Source organism: Galleria mellonella, unplaced genomic scaffold (genome assembly GCF_026898425.1).
Source record: "Galleria mellonella isolate WM207_F2 unplaced genomic scaffold, CSIRO_AGI_GalMel_v1 utg65, whole genome shotgun sequence".
Taxonomy (NCBI): Eukaryota; Metazoa; Arthropoda; class Insecta; order Lepidoptera; family Pyralidae; genus Galleria; species Galleria mellonella.
The window spans coordinates 4,789,073-4,801,092 of record NW_026442138.1 but is presented as its reverse complement, the minus strand read 5'-3'; positions in this window follow the sequence as shown (position 1 = coordinate 4,801,092).

Genomic DNA, 12,020 nt, shown 5'->3' with positions numbered 1-12,020 from the left:
GAATGGGATATGGCGTGAATTTACAGGATACAGAAGAATAACATCTGAGTCCTCAGGAATAGCAACGCATGGGGGCTATCATGGGCGAAACAGTATACTCTGTTATGTCCATGGTACTGCTCATGTCTATAGGCGACGTTTATCACTTTCCATCAGGTGGACCGTCAGCTTGTTTGCCATTCTAAGTTGTATAAAAAAAATCTTTTTTTTTTTCTACAGAAAGAGGGAAATGTTATAATGCGTATATGAAGCTAAATAAACTGATGGCTGGCATGGTAGGTTGTTATGTTAAACACATGCAACGTGGCACCCCTCGTTTACAAACCCATAAACAATGAAATAAAAATTACAGAATACACTGTGCTGCTCATGCTCGTTGCATTCTATTGTATTACTTTAGTCTACTGCGAATAATTTATCTTTTTTTATTAAGAAAAAATGGATTACACCCAATTTGCCAGTCATTTCGTTATAGGGCGGAAAAAGTAATTTCAAGCGTTTTTTTTTTACTAAGGAATTATCCTAAATCATGCCTCGGTAATTTCTTTGTGATCAAAAGAAAAATAACGGACAATTACCCACCCTTTAGCGTTTACGCGTTCGTGCATAATGGTGTAGTGAAATTCTATTTGTCAGCTCCTTGTTATCTCGTGCACCCTAAGTATTGCAAGCAATTTCTTTGTATCATATTAATATTTCATCACCACAATAAAAATGTTCTTGTTATGTAGAATATTAACAAATTATGGAACGTAGTGATTACTTCCTCTGTGGGCTTTCTTTTTTTATTTCACCAGAGGGAGACTTTATACAAAAGTCGATTGCTTGGGTACCTCTGTCCCATTCGTGTTTCTACAGTGAAGCAGCTGTGTTTCGGTGTGAAGGGTGGGATATGGCGTGAATTTACAGGATACAGAGGAATAACACCTAAGTCCTCAGGAATGGCAACGCATGGAGGGTATAATGGGCGAAACAGTATACTCTGTTATGTACATGGTATTAGTCATGTCTATAGGCGACGGTTACCACTTTCCATCAGGTGGGCCGTCAGCTTGTTTGCCATTCTAAGTTGTTTAAAAAAAAAAACTCAATTCGATTTTGTTAAAATTTGTATGGGGACAATCTGAAAATATAATTCTGTCAAATAAGAAGAATATTTTCTAAATGTGTTTATGCTATAAACATTTGGAAAATATTCTTTATAACGGAGTTATGAGGTAACAGAGATAAAAAGTACCACCGAATTTTTACCCCTCCCTTTTTTATAAATCGTTTGAAAAGTAAACTCTATTGTTTGCAAAAATAATATATTTTTTTATTAATTTATTCGCATATCTCTGAAGTTTTAAATGCTAACTACGAATATATAGGTACTAAATGTACGATGGCCGTGTGGTCCCCGCATAGAATAGGTCACCCATTTCTTTACCATGGGTGTCGCAAGAATCGACTAAAGTAGGATGAGGAGTCGGCAGCAGCGTCCCTCTTAAAACATCTCTAAACCCTAACTGCAGTTGCTAACCAGCCCGCCAAGTGTGGCAATTAAGGGGAAAACCTTCCAAGGAGGAGTCTTATGGTTAGCAGTGGATCTTTAAAGGCTGATATGATGATGATGATAGATTCGATGAAAAAGTATATTATTAATTTATTCTCATATCTTTCAAGTTTTAAATGCTATCTACGAATATAAAAGTACGAAAGGTTCGATGAAAAGTAAAGTACCAGATCCCTCTGGTACTTTACTTTGTACAAAAGTCGATTGCTTGGGTACCTCTGTCCCATGCGTGTTTTAACCGTGAAGCAGTTGTGTTTGCATGGCGGTGTTTTGGTTTGAAGGGTGGGATATAGCGTGAATTTACTGGGTACAGAGGAATAACACCTGAGTCCTCAGTAATGGCAACGCATGGGGGGTATCATGGGCGAAACAGTATACTCTGTTATGTCCATGGTACTGCTCATGTCTATAGGCGACGGTTACCATTTTCCATAGGTGTGCTGTCAGCTTGTTTGCCATTCTAAGTTGTATAAAAAAAAAAAGTTTCCACTTTCAATTTACATTGCCTAGGTCGTACAAATTGAAGATCTGACACGTGAAACTTCGCTATTAGTGTCCTCCAGTCGGATTGGCACATGTGGTATGTGAGTTGCGTGTAAAATTCTATCTTTCGCTTATTAAAGGCTTTAGGTGAGCAGGTAATAATGTTGGACATTGGTACACGTCGCCCGCCCCACGGCGGCGAGACGACGTGAGCGGCTTATATAACAACATTCCACCTTAGCGGTCAATGCCGCCACATTTTCTCACTTAATATGAGCAAAGCGATAATTAAAATAAATCGATAGAAGGAATGCTGTCTGGTCTCGGCATAGAATGGGCTAGCGCTAGGCTAGTCGATTAAGGAGACTTAATGGTTACGGGATAAGCAGCAGTGTACCTCTTAATACATTACCAAAGCCTAACTGCGGTTGCCAACACACTTGCTAAGTATGGCAACTACTAGAAAAAAACCCCTTATGGGTGAGATATACATTCAGCAGTAAATAGTTAACGCCTGATATGATTACGATGATGATGATAGAGGAGAAAAATATATATTTATAACTATCTATTGAAACAACGACTTGGACCGTAATAAGTATTTTTTTTTTATAACACAAAGGTGGCATATTAACATATAACCCATTTGATAGTAAACGGTCATAGCCTATGGATGCTTGCAATATTAGAGATGTTACGTGCGCGTTGCTGACCTTGAAGGAATCTACCTTATATCTTATATTAATCTATCTATCTTATATGAAAATATCGTCGTAGAGCTTAAATTTTCTTTAAAGGAATAATCTTTTAATCAATAATATCAGACATAACACTGTTAAACTTTTTCATTAATTATATCTAGCATCGCAGACGGACCGTGAGGCAATGAGTCAAGTGTTAGTTCAATATAGACTAAAAAGAACTGCAATTTGCAACACCATCTGTCAACTGTCATACTATTTCGTGGAGTTAGATTTTACATACATTACGGGATAAGATATAGACAATTTTGCTTTTTTTTTAAATGGATGATAATGGAATGGTAACCCTACCCGCGCTAACGGTATACACCGGCGGGGCACCAGTGAAGAATGATAGGTGAGGATGAAGCAGGTCAGTTAGCCCATCGTGACGAATTCAACAAGAATTGTTCACGATGGTTTCCAGGGGGAACCACGTGGAGGTCGACCTAATAAGGTATATTGCTAGCAATGGGGCTGTCAAACTCCATTGCTAACAATCCTTTTCCCTCCAGATATAGACTATGAGAATATTCATTTTTTTATAGAGTGATAATGGAACGGTATCACTACCTGTACCATTCGTATTTCTATTGAAATTGTAATTGGTGAGGATGTAACAGACCAGTTATTCTGTTATGACGTTATTTCATTAGAATTAAACACGATGGCTTCTAGAGATCCCATGATAGAGGAATCCCATGGAGATCGACCTGATAGGGTATATTGTTAGCAATGTGGCTATTTTCTTCTATGGACGATGATGATGAAATACTGACTCAGCTTGCGTTAACGGTATACGCTAACGGGACATCAATGATTGATGATAGGTGAAGATGAAAAGGCAGGTCAGTTTTACTCTAGAAATAGTCACGATGATTTTCAGAGGGAACCGCGAGGAGGTCAACCCTATAGGGTAATTATAGGGTATTATTAGCAATATACCCTATAAGGTATATTGTTAGTAATGGGGTTGCTAGTCCCTATTACTAACAATCCTTTCTTTTATTAAAGATCTCCCCGCAATGAGGCTATTAAGCTGAATTATTTACTAATATATTATTTAATAATATATTATTAACAATACCTCTCTCTCTTGTAAGTATATTTACATTTATAATCTGTGTATACTCAAACCCTTTGTGGGGTAAGCGGAGAAAAACGAATGTCAAAGGCTTTTATCATTACTTATCTACATCTCTTGCTTTATGCACATTCATAACTCGTCTCATGTACGCGTATGCGTGTCAGTTTCAGAATTCTTTGATTCTTCTATCAGATAGAACTCTGTCTTGGGGATTCAAAGGAGTGATAATCATTAGGAAAATGCATTATTGTCTTCGCCACTACTTTTGAAATAAACTTGATCACAAGTCAAGCGCTTTTAAATTGTAATTTTTTTATACTATTTTATTATACTGTGTTTCTCTTGCTATGTGAAATGCTTTTATTTCTTGAGAACAAACAGCAAGAAAATTAACGATATTACATAGTTTAGTGCGTAATCGGTATTTCCGTAATGAAACCGATCACAATAAATAATTCAATTGTTTTTAATCACAAGGTTTATTGTTCTAAAAATAACAATTACAAGACAATACGCGTCCAATTAATTTTAAATTTTTTAGGAGAGAGAGAGAGCGAGGGCATTGTTGCCATTACGATAAATTTTAATCTGTCTTGGGTTGCCAACATTTTTTTTTAAACATTTAATTGAGGAATTTAGAAATTATATTCGTAAATTGAAATATAAAGTAAAAATACTAGAAAACTCTAACTATAACAAAATTTACTAGCAGATTACGCGGAAATCGATTCGTTAAAACGACGATTATTATTATTCGGGATATATTTTATCAGCAAAGTCTGTAATTACATAAGATTATCTCGTCGCTGGATCTCGAGCGAGCGTGATCTGCATGATAATTGTTTTCAAATTTGAGACCACATTCGCTTGAGTCCGCTTCCATAATGACTTCTGTCATTTTGATGATATAGTAGCCCTTTGTCATAAGAATGACTGTGAAGCAGTTTGTATTTTTAAGCAATTTTAAAAAGGATTTGAATTTAATTCTTTTTTGTCTTTTACGTGATATCTTCGTCAATTCATCACACTATATATGGTTTAAAAAGAGACATCCAAAGCTGTTAAGCTATCTTAAAAAAAGTGAAGTTTTTTTATAATAGCAACTTAAATTATTAGGTACTAGCTTTTACCCGCGACTTCGTTCGCGGAGTATGTTTACTGACCGCGAAAGAAAGTAGTCCATATTCTTTTTATTTATTTATTTTATTTATTTAATACTTTATTGTACACATTAGTTATAAAAATATGACAGAGGTAAACAAAAGTACAAAGGCGAGCTTAACTCTGATAGAGTTTTCTTCCAGCAAACCCAAAGTGAAAAGGAGCATCAATGTCAGCGGATACAGCAGTGTACAATTTTTAAACAGCCAAAATTAAATTAATTAGATTATATTTTATAGTACAAATACACACATACATATACATAAATATATACCTACATCTATGCATATACCTACATATACATACACATATACATACAATATACATACAATATACCTACACATATAGATAAATAAATATATGTTCATAGAGATAGAAGATGCTCTTTAAGTCTATTCTTAAAAATATTTAGGGATTGACTCTCACGGATAGATATGGGAAGAGAATTCCACAATCTAGCAGCATGGACGGTAAAAGATCCACTATAGCGCGTAGATGAGTGTGAAGGGAGTTTGAGGATAAGAGATTTCGTCGAACGGGAGGACACGTCATGGGGAACTAGAAAATCAAAACGTTCACGAAGATAGGAGGGAAAAGTAGGGTTTTATAGAACGGAATATAAAAACGACATTATATGAAAGTCTCGACGCCTTCGATTTAATTTTATTTGTATTCATATTATAAATTTCATTTCTGTATATGTATTTCTAAAAAAAAAAAACAAATACAGAAAAAAAAATCAAAATCATATACGTCAGTCGGTAGCTAATATTTGAATAAATTTACTTCACATTAAAGGATATAATATTTATTTTTATAAACATGAGAGAAATTTAACCGGAAATTTCACCATTATTTCGTATCATTTGAGTTAGGTACGTAAAATCAAAGACACCCAACTGTTCAGCATAAAGCGATACCGTAAAAATTGCAATACATAAAACAAATATTTGATGAATATTTTTGTAGGTTCACAATGTGGCTATTGTACTTTTTTAATGTGGTATTTTGATATAAAGCTATATATTGAACAATGAATGAAAGCAATTTCAGCCCTGTATTGTAACAACTGGTTATTTAATCAAAATTTTATTTAAATCTGATACTCTTAGTATTCGTGAGACTGCTAACACTAACGAACCAAACGAATGGTACCGAACGGTTAACACTAGACTCCGAGCAGCGACCTAATAATTTGCCTGAAATCTTCAGCCTCGTTGAGTAAGACACGTGTCGCAAAACGTGCGTGAACAAAATGGCAATGGAAGATTAATGGTTAATAAGGTTGTGAAACTTCTGGTAATAGTAGTGGTGCTCAATTTTCGAGTATTGACAGTCACATACATATTAATGGTAGCTATATCAAACGAAATCATTCTAACCACATAATCATCGATATGGACTTCCACAAGATAATACCTAATTCAGTAAAATATTGTAATTACTGTTTCCAGAGGAACATTGTGCTAGGGTCATCATTTGCACCAGGCGAATCCTCACTTTATTTATCACTCCAAATTGAATAAAAAAGTCAATTCGATAGTTCTAAATTTTCTACCAATTAATTGTGTCTTACAAAAAAAGGATTTTAGTTGTAACAAAAACAGTTATTTTGGTTTGAAGATACTGAACCAAATTTGATACTTTCAGATAAAATTCTCCAATCGGTTTAGAATTCATAAAGTTATGAGGTGATAAACACAAAAAAAAAATACAATTGAATTAAGAACCTCCTTTTTTTTGAAGACAGATTCTTTTTTTGTAAGTACAGTACGTGTAGATAACGTGTATAAACGTGCTTACATAGTTTTGGTTTGAATTGTATATGGTTGAGAAATTACAGAGTATGAAGACATAATATCATAGTCCTCAGGAAGGGCAACACATGAGAGGTACCATGGGTGTGGGTTACTCTCATGTCTATTGAAAACATACCTGCTCCATCAGATGTACCGTCTATTTGTTTGCTACTACGAGTCCTAGTTAAATAAAAAAAAAAAAACAAACTCAGGCTCACGCTCGAGTCATCTACTATTCAGGAACCTTAAGCAGTGACTCAAGATTCCTAAATGGTCTTAAAACTAGTCGAGCTTTCTCGACCAAATTACATGTAAATTAAACTGGTAGTACATTACATTAAAATAATAGGATAAATAATTTTTTTGGTACAATAAAATATTATTTAATATTTTACGCAAGATATACATAGTTAGTCGAACATATATTAAATATATCCACAGATTTTGTTCGGCGTGAAGAGTCTCTGATTGCTATTTAGTTCCCTTTCCGAACATGTGTAAACTAATTTGGGATTTATTTGTTGATCGGAAAACATAAGTACGTAGTAACTTTCAGAAGATGTTTCTATAGAAGAAAATTAGGCGCCATGGGAAAACTTAGGCGAACACACATTTTTACGATATGTATATAATCCTAATGTGAAAGTTTGTAGGTTTGTTGTTGAATTACGCTGATGCGGTTGCACGGATTTCAATAATACTGGTATTGAGTTCACAGATAGATTTTAATATCCTATAATTAAAATATAGGGTTTTTTTTTAATAAGAATTCATTAGGCCAAACCTGTGGGATACAACTAGTAATTCTTATTAAAGTTTACTATTTGTCCTCAGGAATGGAAACGCATGTGGGGTATCATGGATGACACAATATATTCTGTTATGTCCATGGTACTGCTCATGTCTAAAGGCAATGGTTACCACTTTCCATCACGTGGACCATTTGTTAGTCATTATAAGTTGTATACAAAAAAAAAAATATCTATTATAATGTGAAAGTAAGTTTGTTTGTTACTTCTTGGTGCCTTAACAACTCAACAAATCGTCACATCAGTTTGAAATTTGGTATATATGTAGTCCTAGTAGTAGGTATTGGGGATAGAGCCTTTTCCATCCCAAATACTAGGATAAACAGTAACTTACCAAAGATATTAGTTGAATACTGTTTATCTCAGTCAATTATGGTCACGTGGATGAAGTTGCGAATAAATTACTAATATATAAACAATTTCTCAGTAAATAATGTTTATATTATTTATTATTTGTTTTTGCTTTTGTCTTAGTGTTGTGAATTTCGAAAGTAAGAAAATCAATGAAATAGGCCACTTTTAAATGCCGTTTCAAGATAAAATTTACAATACGAATATTAGATTTAATTCTTTATGAAGACGGTTTTGTAAACCGCATCCAATTTGGTGCAGCAGTTTTTGCGTCAAATATACAGACGGACAAAATAGGATGTAGATGTTAAATTATATATAATTATTGAGTAACATTCAAGCAATTATGAAAGTAGACACCCGCTGACCTGACAAACATTGTCCTGTACAAATATCAGTTTTGTTTGATATCATTTTATGTATTTATGAAAAGCCGTTGGAAATGTGTGGACAAAGTAAAAATTAAAAAAAAAGTATTTAATTGGGAGCAACTAATAAAATTTCTTTGAAGTACTTGGTAAATATTATAAAAAAGTATGTGACCTCGTTTCAGTACTTTGTTGGCATGATTTCACCCATTCGAGTTTTTGCGGTTAAGCAGCTGTGTTTGCATGGCTGTGTTTCGGCTTGAAGGGTAGGATCATTATTATCATATCAGCCTCTAACTGTCCACTGCTGAACATAAACCTTCTTCTTGGCGACTTTGATGGTAGGCGACGCTTGGTAGATGGATTGGTAATCGCAGTTAGGCTTTAGAATTGTTTTAAGAGGGATGCTGCTGCGGGTGGCAATTACTGACAAAATCTTTTAAGGAGAGGCCTATGTTCCATGGGGTGACAGATATTGGCTGATATGGTATATTATGGTAGGTGGCCAATATATATGTGCCATATTTATTACATTGCAAACATATTATTTGAACGGTATGGACTGCCGTTCGGTGAGCGTGGACTGTAGGGGCGTTGGTTCAGGCTGGAGTGAAACGCAGCGATTACTATTCTGAAGCCTCCGGTACCGTCTGAAGAGAGTATTTTTCTTCTTGTCCTATTTCTTCTCGAGAGTGTAGTGCGTCGCTGCTCGGAAGCGAATGCCGCTCGACGGGAGGCGGCCTATCTTTATACCCGCCCGGTCGCACGATAACATTTCTAACTCGCGTTAGCGAGTCTGTGCGAGCGGGACGGGGCGAGAGTGAAAGAGACGCGTATCTCTTTAGAACGGTACCATATAGCGTCTATTTATTTACTACAATTTACTTATTTCTATTTGTTTTTACAATTTCTATTTCTATTCGCAGGTAATAATAACAACGCACAAAGAATACTTTATTTAACTTACACTATAGGTATCTTAAATCTATGTAAAAATAACAGTATACGAAAACGATTAAAACTACGGACTTAACAACTATAAATTACGATTACATATATACAAATAATGTCGCGAACATAATCTCCCGCCGCAGCTCTCGTAGCTGGAGTCAATTCGTGTTCGCGTCGCTCGATGTCGATGTGGGCAGTATGATCAACTTCTTAGTGGGTCGCCGTAGGATGCCCCTGTTCGTCCGCACGTCGACCGCTCGGATCTCGCCGTCTGGTCCAGGGTAGGTCGCCACCACCACGCCTCGCGGCCACGTGTTGCGAGGCAAGGTCCCATCAGCTATTAGGACCAGGTCGTCCATTTTGATGGCTCCGTGTGTAGCTCGGGGCTCCCGCCGGTGTTGTAACTCGGGTAGGTACTCCTTCACCCACCGGTTCCAGAAGCAGTCAGCTAGCCTCTGGCTGGCACGCCACTCCCTGTGTCCCGCCGCGTCGCTCTCCGTGAAGCTGCCTGGCAGTGGGACGCGCGATGGACCGCCCAATATGAAGTGATTGGGGGTTAGAGCGCTGTCGTCGTCTGCCGATGTTGACACGTGGGTTAGCGGTCGGCTGTTGAGGGTGTGCTCGACCTCGATTAGCAGAGTGTGGAGGACCTCTTCCTTGGGGGCCCGCTCGTTCAACGTAGCGGCTAGTGCGGTCTTCACGCTACGCACCAACCGTTCCCATGCGCCTCCCATGAAGGCTGCGCTCGGGGGAATGTAGCGCCACCGGATGAAATGGACTGATGACTCTTCTTGGATGGCTTCCTCGGCTGCTTTCTTCAGTTCGACGTCAGCACCTTTGAGGTTGGTGCCTTGGTCGGACCATAGCTCAGTGGGACACCCTCTGCGGCTTATGAAGCGCCGCAGGGCCATTATGGCGGAGTCCGTGCTGAGGCTGCCGGCGATTTCCAGGTGGACTGCGCGCGTCGTTAGGCAGGTGAAGAGCACTCCGTACCGCTTCTGGTGAGTGCGGCCCACTGTCACGGTCATAGGCCCGAAGTAGTCTAGGCCGGTGAACGTGAACGGTCGCTGATGATGCGCCAGCCTGCTCTGTGGATGGTTGCCCGTTGATGGCTGCGCCGGTCTTGCTCTTCGTAGGCGGCACAGCTGACACCTCTTCAGTTCACTGCGGACGGCGTGTCGTAGGCGCAACACCCACAAGTGTTGTCGCACCTCGTTCGTGGTGATCTCGAAGCCGCCGTGGTGAAGTTTCCGATGCACCCATACGATGTATAGGCGCACCCAGGCGTGGTTTCCGTCGACGAGGGGGGGCTCTCGTTGCTCGGCTGACAGATCGGCGGCGGCTGCTATTCTCGATCGAAGTCGCAGAATGTCGTCGTTGTCTATGACGACTGACAGCTGTATGAGTCGACTGGATGACGCCAGCTGTTTCCCATGTTTCAATGCTGCGATTTCGTCGCCGAACGCCTCTTGTTGCATCGCGCGAATCCATAGCCGTCGCGCGCGATCTAGGTAGTGTGTGTCTATGGGGATGAAACACACAGATGGACTATTGCTGTTCTTGATTTTCATCTTCATCTTCTCTCTATCGACTTTCTTCGTGCGGGTCCAAGTGGGGTCGGCGCTCTCTTTCTTCTTGTTTATCTTTCGGGTGGCGGTGCAGCGTTGACTGGTCGGTCGCAGGAGGTCGATGAACTGCAATACCCGTGCTGAACTGCGAACAAGTTTCAACCAATTAGAAAAACGTGACGGATCGGGCAATGCTATAGACAACTGCGTCGCGTTCTGTAGCTTGTGTACGCGTTCTTCTCCCGTTTCCGCTTGACTATCGTCGCTTGAACTATCTTCACGCGGCCACTGCTCTTCAGGGAGGTACAGGAAGTCCAGCCCACGGAACCATCTATGTTGCGAGCCGAAGTCCGTCGGTGGGTCGCGTGTGGCGTCGTCTGCTACGTTGTGTCGCGTCGGTATCCATCTCCACTCGTTCGTCTTCGTTTCTTCGACGATCTCGGCGACTCTATGCGCGACGAACGGCTTGTATGCGCGAGGACCGGTGCGTAGCCATGCGAGCACGGTGCGTGAGTCCGACCAGTATACTCGGCGAGCGGGCTTCAGGTCGTGTTCTTCGACTGCCGTGCGCGATAGGCGACATCCGAGGACGGCCGCTTGCAGCTCCAGTCGCGGTATCGTGGTCACCTTGTTGAGTGGGGCCACTCGTCCCTTCGCTGCGATCAGCGACACGTGGACCTCGCCGGTCGCGCTTACGGCCCGCCAGTACACGGCACAGGCGTACGCGTCCGAGCTGGCGTCGACGAATGTGTGCAGCTCCGCTGTATCGGCCGTGGCTACCTCCGGGAACTCTTCCTTGTACTGTTCTGCGTTCCTGTTCTTGACGTAGATCGCTGTACACGGTGACGATGTTGCGCCGAATATGACACTCTTCATCCTATATTCCACAGGTGGACCCTCTCGTCGATCTCCTCGCCACAGAAACCGTTGCATGTCCCTATCTTCTTCCCGTATGGTGACCAGCATGAACATGTCCTTTATGTCCGCCGTGACTGCCACCCGTCGTTGCCGGAACCGCATGAGGACCCCCGGTAGCGATTGAAGTAAGTCGGGGCCCGGCAGCAGCATGTCGTTCAAACTGATGCCCTTCGTCTTGGCTGCTGCGTCGTGCACGATCCGCAGTTTCCCCGGTTTCTGCGGGTTGATGA